Below are 8,000 nucleotides of genomic sequence, written 5' to 3'. Positions count from 1 at the left end.
CGTAGTCAACTCCTTGAACTTGTCGATAACCCTTAGCGACAAGTCGAGCTTTATAGATGGTAACATTTCCATCCGCGTCCGTCTTCTTCTTAAAGATCCATTTATTTTCTATCGCTCGCCGATCATCGGGCAAGTCTGTCAAAGTCCATACTTTGTTTTCATACATGGATCCTATCTCGGATTGCATAGCTTCAAGCCATTTGTTGGAATCTGGGCCCACCATTGCTTCTTCATAGTCCGAAGGTTCACCATTGTCCAACAACATGATTTCCAGGACAGGGTTTCCGTACCACTCTGGTGCGGAACGTGTCCTTGTGGACCTACGAAGTTCAGTGGTAACTTGATCATGATCATCATCATTAACTTCCTCTCTAGTCGGTGCAGGCACCACAGAAACATTTTCTTGTGCTGCGCTACTTTCTGGTTCGAGAGGGGTCATCTCATCAAGTTCCACTTTCCTCCCACTTACTTCTTTCGAGAGAAACTCTTTCTCCAGAAAGGACCCATTCTTGGCAACGAAGATCTTGCCTTCGGATCTGAGGTAGAAGGTATACCCAATGGTTTCCTTAGGGTATCCTATGAAGACGCATTTTTCCGACTTGGGTTCGAGCTTTTCAGGTTGAAGTTTCTTGACATAAGCATCGCATCCCCAAACTTTAAGAAACGACAGCTTAGGTTTCTTTCCAAACCATAGCTTAGGTTTCTTTCCAAACCATAATTCATACGGTGTCGTCTCAACGGATTTCGACGGAGCCCTATTTAAAGTGAATGCGGCAGTCTCTAAAGCATAACCCCAGAATGATAGCGGTAGATCAGTAAGAGACATCATAGATCGCACCATATCCAATAGAGTGCGATTACGACGTTCGGACACACCATTACGCTGAGGTGTTCCAGGCGGCGTGAGTTGTGAAGCAATTCCACATTTCCTTAAGTGTGTGCCAAATTCGTGACTCAAATATTCCCCTCCACAATCTGATCGTAAGAACTTTCTTTTCCTGTCACGTTGATTCTCAACCTCACTCTGAAATTCCTTGAACTTTTCAAAGGTCTCAGACTTGTGTTTCATTAAGTAGACATACCCATATCTACTCAAGTCATCAGTGAGGGTGAGAACATAACGATAGCCATCGCGAGCCTCAACGCTCATTGGACCGCACACATCAGTATGTATGATTTCCAATAAGTTGGTTGCTCGCTCCATTGTTCCGGAGAACGGAGTCTTGGTCATTTTACCCATGAGGCATGGTTCGCACGTGTCAAATTATTCATAATCAAGAGACTCCAAAAGTCCATCTGCATGGAGTTTCTTCATGCGTTTGACACCAATGTGACCAAGGCGGCAGTGCCACAAGTATGTGGGACTATCATTATCAACCTTACATTTATTGGCATTCACACTATGAATATGTGTAACATCACGTTCGAGATTCATTAAGAATAAACCATTGACCAGCGGGGCATGACCAAAAACATACCTCTCATATAAATAGAACAACCATTATTCTCGGATTTAAATGAGTAGCCATCTCGCATTAAACGAGATCCAGATACAATGTGCATGCTCAAAGCTGGCACTAAATAACAATTATTGAGGTTTAAAACTAGTCCCGTAGGTAAATGTAGAGGTAGCGTGCCGACGGCGATCACATCGACCTTGGAACCATTCCCGACGCGCATCGTCACCTCGTCCTTCGCCAGTCTCCGCTTATTCCGCAGCTCCTGCTTTGAGATAAAAATATGCGCAACCGCACCGGTATCAAATACCCAGGAGCTACTACGAGCGCTGGTTAGGTACACATCTATAACATGTATATCACATATGCCTTTGGTATTGCCAGCCTTCTTATCTGCTAAGTACTTGGGGCAGTTCCGCTTCCAGTGACCGTTTCCCTTGCAATAAAAGCACTCAGTCTCAGGCTTGGGTCCATTCTTTGTCTTCTTCCCAGCAGCTTGCTTACCGGGCGCGGCAACTCCTTTGCCGTCTTTCTTGAAGTTCTTCTTACCCTTGCCTTTCTTGAACTTAGTGGTTTTATTCACCATCAACACTTGATGTTCCTTTTTGATCTCCACCTCCGCTGATTTCAGCATTGAATATACCTCAGGAATGGTCTTTTCCATCCCCTGCATATTGAAGTTCATCACAAAGCTCTTGTAGCTAGGTGGGAGCGACTGAAGGATTCTGTCAATGACCGCATCATCCGGGAGATTAACTCCCAGCTGAGACAAGCGGTTGTGCAACCCAGACATTTTGAGTATGTGTTCGCTGACGGAACTATTCTCCTCCATCTTACAACTGTAGAACTTGTCGGAGACTTCATATCTCTCGACCCGGGCATGAGCTTGGAAAACCATTTTCAGCTCTTGGAACATCTCATATGCTCCGTGCTGCTCAAAACGCTTTTGGAGCCCCGGTTCTAAGCTGTAAAGCACGCCGCACTGAACCAGGGAGTAATCATCACTACGTGACTGCCAGGCGTTCAGAACGTCTTGAGTTGCTGGGAAAACAGGTGCATCACCTAGCGGTGCTTCAAGGACATATGCTTTCTTGGCAGCTATGAGGATAATCCTCAGGTTACGGACCCAGTCCGTGTAGTTGCTACCATCGTCTTTCAGCTTGGTTTTCTCTAGGAACGCGTTGAAGTTGAGGGCAACATTAGCGTGGGCCATTTGATCAACAAGACATATTGTAAAGGTTTTTAGACTAAGTTCATGATAATTAAGTTCATCTACTCAAATTATTAACGAACTCCCACTCAGATAGACATCCCTCTAGTCATCTAAGTGATACATGATCCGAGTCAACTAGACCGTGTCCGATCATCACGTGAGACGGACTAGTCATCATCGGTGAACATCTTCATGTTGATCGTATCTGCTATACGACTCATGTTCGACCTTTCGGTCTCTTGTGTTCCGAGGCCATGTCTGTACATGCTAGGCTCGTCAAGTCAACCTAAGTGTATTGCGTGTGTAAATCTGGCTTACACCCGTTGTATGCGAACGTTAGAACCTATCACACCCGATCATCACGTGGTGCTTCGGAACAACGAACCTTCGCAACGGTGCACAGTTAGGGGGGACACTTTCTTGAAATTTTAGCGAGGGATCATCTTATTTATGCTACCGTCGTTCTAAGCAAATAAGATGTAAAACATGATAAACATCACATGCAATCAAATAGTGACATGATATGGCCAATATCATTTTGCTCCTTTTGATCTCCATCTTCGGGGTGCCATGTTCATCATCGTCACCGGCATGACACCATGATCTCCATCATCGTGTCTTCATGAAGTTGTCTCGCCAACTATTACTTCTACTACTATGGCTAACGGTTAGCAATAAAGTAAAGTAATTACATGACGTTTCAGTTGACACGCAGGTCACAAATAAATGAAGACAACTCCTATGGCTCCTGCCGGTTGTCATACTCATTGACATGAAAGTCCTGATTCCTATTACAAGAACATGATCAATCTCATACACCACATATATCATTCATCACATCCTTCTGGCCATATCACATCACATGACACTTGCTGCAAAAACAAGTTAGACGTCCTCTAATTGTTGTTGCAATTTTACGTGGCTGCTATAGGTTTCTAGCAAGAACGTTTCTTACCTACGCCAAAACCACAACGTGATATGCCAATTTCTATTTACCCTTCATAAGGACCCTTTTCATCGAATCCGATCCGACTAAAGTGGGAGAGACAGACACCCGCTAGCCACCTTATGCAACTAGTGCATGTCAGACGGTGGAACCTGTCTCACGTAAGCGTACGTGTAAGGTCGGTCCGGGCCGCTTCATCCCACGATGCCGCCAAATCAAGATAAGACTAGTAACGGCAAGTAAATTGACAAAATCGAAGCCCACAACAACTTGTGTTCTACTCGTGCATAAAAACTACGCATAGACCTAGCTCATGATGCCACTGTGGGGGATCGTAGCAGAAATTAAAATTTTCTACGCATTACCAAGATCAATCTATGGAGTTTACTAGCAACGAGAAGGGAGGAGTGCATCTACATACCCTTGTAGATCGCGAGCGGAAGCGTTCAAGAGAATGGGGTTGATGGAGTCGTACTCGTCGTGATCCAAATCACCAATGATCCAAGCGCCGAACGGACGGCACCTCCGTGTTCAACACACGTACGGAGTGATGACGTCTCCCATGCCTTGATCCAGCAAGGAGGAGGGAGAGGTTGAGGAAGAAGGCTCCAACAGCAGCACGACGGCGTGATGGTGGTGGAGTGACAGTTCTCCGGCAGGGCTTCGCCAAGCACACGTGGAGGAGGAGAGGTGTTGGGGAGGGGAGGGGGCCGGCCCCTCTAGATGAGATCTAGAGGGGGGGCGGCGGCCAAGGGGGGAGGGAGCTTGCCCCCCAAGCAAGGGGGGCGCCCCCCCTTTAGGGTCCCCCCCAAACCCTAGGCGCATGGGCCCTAGGGGGTTGGCGCCCAGCCCACTAAAGGCTGGTTCCCTTCCACCTACAGCCCATAAGGCCCTCCGGGGCAGGTGGACCCTCCCGGTGGACCCTCGGAACCCCTCCGGTGGTCCCGGTACAATACCGGTATACCCCCGAATATTTCCGGTGACCGTATGGTGACTTCCCATATATAAATCTTTACCTCCGGACCATTCCGGCACTCCTCGTGACATCCGGGATCTCATCCGGGACTCCGAACAACATTCAGTAATCACATACAAACCTTCCTTATAACCCTAGCGTCATCGAACCTTAAGTGTGTAGACCCTACGGGTTCGGGAATCATGCAGACATGACCGAGACACCTCTCTAGCCAATAAGCAACAGCGGGATCTAGATACCCATGTTGGCTCCCACATGTTCCACGATGATCTCATCGAATGAACGACGATGTCGAGGATTCAAGCAATCCCGTATACAATTCCCTTTGTCAATCGATACGTTACTTGCCCGAGATTCGATCGTCGGTATCCCAATACCTCGTTCAATCTCGTTACCGGCAAGTCACTTTACTCGTTCTGTAATGCATGATCCCGTGACTAACTACTTAGTCACATTGAGCTCATTATGATGATGCAATACCGAGTGGGCCCAGAGATACCTCTCCGTCATACGGAGTGACAAATCCCAGTCTCGATCCGAGCCAACCCAACAGACACTTTCGGAGATACCTGTAGTGCACCTTTATAGCCACCCAGTTATGTTGTGACGTTTGGTACACCCAAAGCATTCCTACGGTATCCGGGAGTTGCACGATCTCATGGTCTAAGGAAATGATACTTGACATTAGAAAAGCTTCAGCAAACGAACTACACGATCTAGTAATATGCTTAGGATTGGGTCTTGTCCATCACATCATTCTCCTAATGATGTGATCTCGTTATCAATGACATCCAATGTCGATGGTCAGGAAACCGTAACCATCTATTGATCAACGAGCTAGTCAACTAGAGGCTCGCTAGGGACATGTTATGGTCTATGTATTCACACATGTATTACGATTTCCGGATAACACAATTAAAGCATGAACAATAGACAATTATCATGAACAAGGAAATATAATAATAACCATTTTATTATTGCCTCTAGGGCATATTTCCAACATTATAATGGACTAAGGGACTACCTAGATAGTTGTGCTGGTTGTGGTTTCAAGGAAAGAACTGTTGAGCAGGCTGAAGAACTATTGAATAATATATTGAGAAATGATAATGATTGGACACTTCCTGAACCACCACCTAAACCAACACCTAAGAAGAGAGGTATTCTATTTCTCAGTCCCGAAGATATGCAAGAGGCAAAGAAATCTATGAAAGAAAAGGGTATTAAAGATGAAGATGTTATGAATTTACCACATATTAAAGAAATACATGGTCTTGACACCTCGACACAGGTAGTAGAGGTAAATTATCTTATAAGATTTGATGAAGGTGATATTCCCTATAATAAATCTGCTAGTCAGTGCTTGGATGAATTTGATAACTACATTGTTAAGCAAGAAATTTTTTAATATGTATGTTAAGAAACAATTGAAATGCAATGCTTTCATGATTGATCATTTGAGTGACTTGATGTTTAGAATTGCTAATGATGTTAAAGGTCTAGGTAAACATGCTTCCATGGTTCAAACTCAGCTAGAACAAGTTGCTAAGTCACAAAATGATTTGCTTAAGGAGACGAATACTAATATGAATGATCATGTTGTTTGAGTTATGACTAGAGGAGGTAAAATGACTCAGGAGCCACTTTCTCCTGAAGGTTATCCTAAAAGAATTAAGCAAATTCTCAGAGAATTAATGTTGATATAGTTCATCTAAGAAGAAAAAGAAAAATGATAGGACTTTGCATGCTTCTAGTGAACACGAGCTAGAGATACCTTCTGAGAATAGTAGTGATGTTTCTGTTTCTGATGCTGAGACACAGTTTGGTGATGAACATACACCCAGTGATAATGATAATGATGCTCATGTATATGCTCAGGCAGATAATGATGTAGAAATAGACCCAGCTGTTGATCTTGATAACCCACCTCCTAAGAACAAAAGATATGATAAAAGTGATTTTGTTGCTCATGATATTTTTAATGCGTTCATGATATTTAAACCACTTCTATTTAGGAAGATCAACATGAGCAGCAAAAGATTTACAAAAATTAACTACTATCTCCGAATCAAGTCCATATTTTGCACTAAGCTCATGAAAAACATCTGTTTCTACAAAAGACTTAACGCAATCATATTCAAGCTTTATACCTGATTCTTTACCTTTGTCGACCTCCCAATCTTCAGATTTTTGTTTAACTCTTTCAGTTAGATCCCATTTGAATTCAATATGCCTATTTGAGAAAGAACCGCAGAAGAAGCATCAAGCATTTCTTTATCACGAAGAGAAAGCCTAACATAAAAGTTTTAAACAATAACATCTCTCAAGAGCTCATGATTGGGGCATTTGATCATTAAGTCCTTAAGAATCCCCCAAGCTTGAGCGATACTTTCTCCTTCACACAGCCAAAATGTATAGATATAATTCCTATAACAATGAACCAAATGCACAGAATAAAATTTCTGATGGAATTCCTGCTTCGTTCAGTTCCAGTCTCATGAATCAGAATCATCCAATAGCCTATACCATGCTAATGCTTCCCCCTTGAAAGATAAAGGAATAACTTCTTTTTAACTTCATCCCTCGATAATCCCGCAAGCTTAAATAAACCACATACTTCATCCACAAAAAGTAAGTGCATATCAGGGTGTATTGTTCGATCTCCTGCATAGGAATTAACATGCAATATTTCCATAATACCAAGAGGAATTTCATAAGAAATATTTTTAGTAGTAGGAGGCTCCTCTCTTTCGAATTGTGCTCAAGGTTAAGATACCCCGAACAAACCTCTCAAAGGATCATCTTCCATAGTAGCAAGTGTATAGAAAATTCAGCATGTATAATAAATAATTCTTTACCAAATTCCACTTCCCAAGAGCACTCCTCGGCAACGGCTAAAAAAAGAGGCTTGATGACCCACAATTATAAATGATCATTCGCAGTCCTTTTGATAAGTAAGAGAGTCGAACCCAATGAGGAGCAGAAGGAATTGATGGGTTGTTTTACCAAGGTGTTCTCTAGAACTGATGTAAGATAGTTTTGATAGATATAGATAGCAAGATAAGTGGTAACAAGTAACAAGTAACAAGTAACAAGTGTAGCAAGCTGCAAAAGGTGGCCCAATCCTTAATTATGCTAAGGACAAGCCGGTGGTACTTCTTATAGTGACTAAAACACTCTCAAGGACACACGGGAATTATCGAGTTACTTTCACCATGATTCATCGACTTATGTTCAGCTCCTTGATAAGTTGTTATATGGGTGGACCAGAGCTAAGGTACCGTTCTTACTTGAACAAACACCTACTTATGATTATACCCTCCATGCAAGCATCCGCAAATACAAGAGAAGTAATTAAGATAAATCTAACCATAACATTAAACATGTGGATCCAAAATAGCCCCACAT

Source organism: Triticum aestivum, chromosome 4D (assembly GCF_018294505.1).
Source record: "Triticum aestivum cultivar Chinese Spring chromosome 4D, IWGSC CS RefSeq v2.1, whole genome shotgun sequence".
NCBI lineage: Eukaryota > Viridiplantae > Streptophyta > Magnoliopsida > Poales > Poaceae > Triticum > Triticum aestivum.
This window is presented reverse-complemented; position numbering follows the sequence as displayed.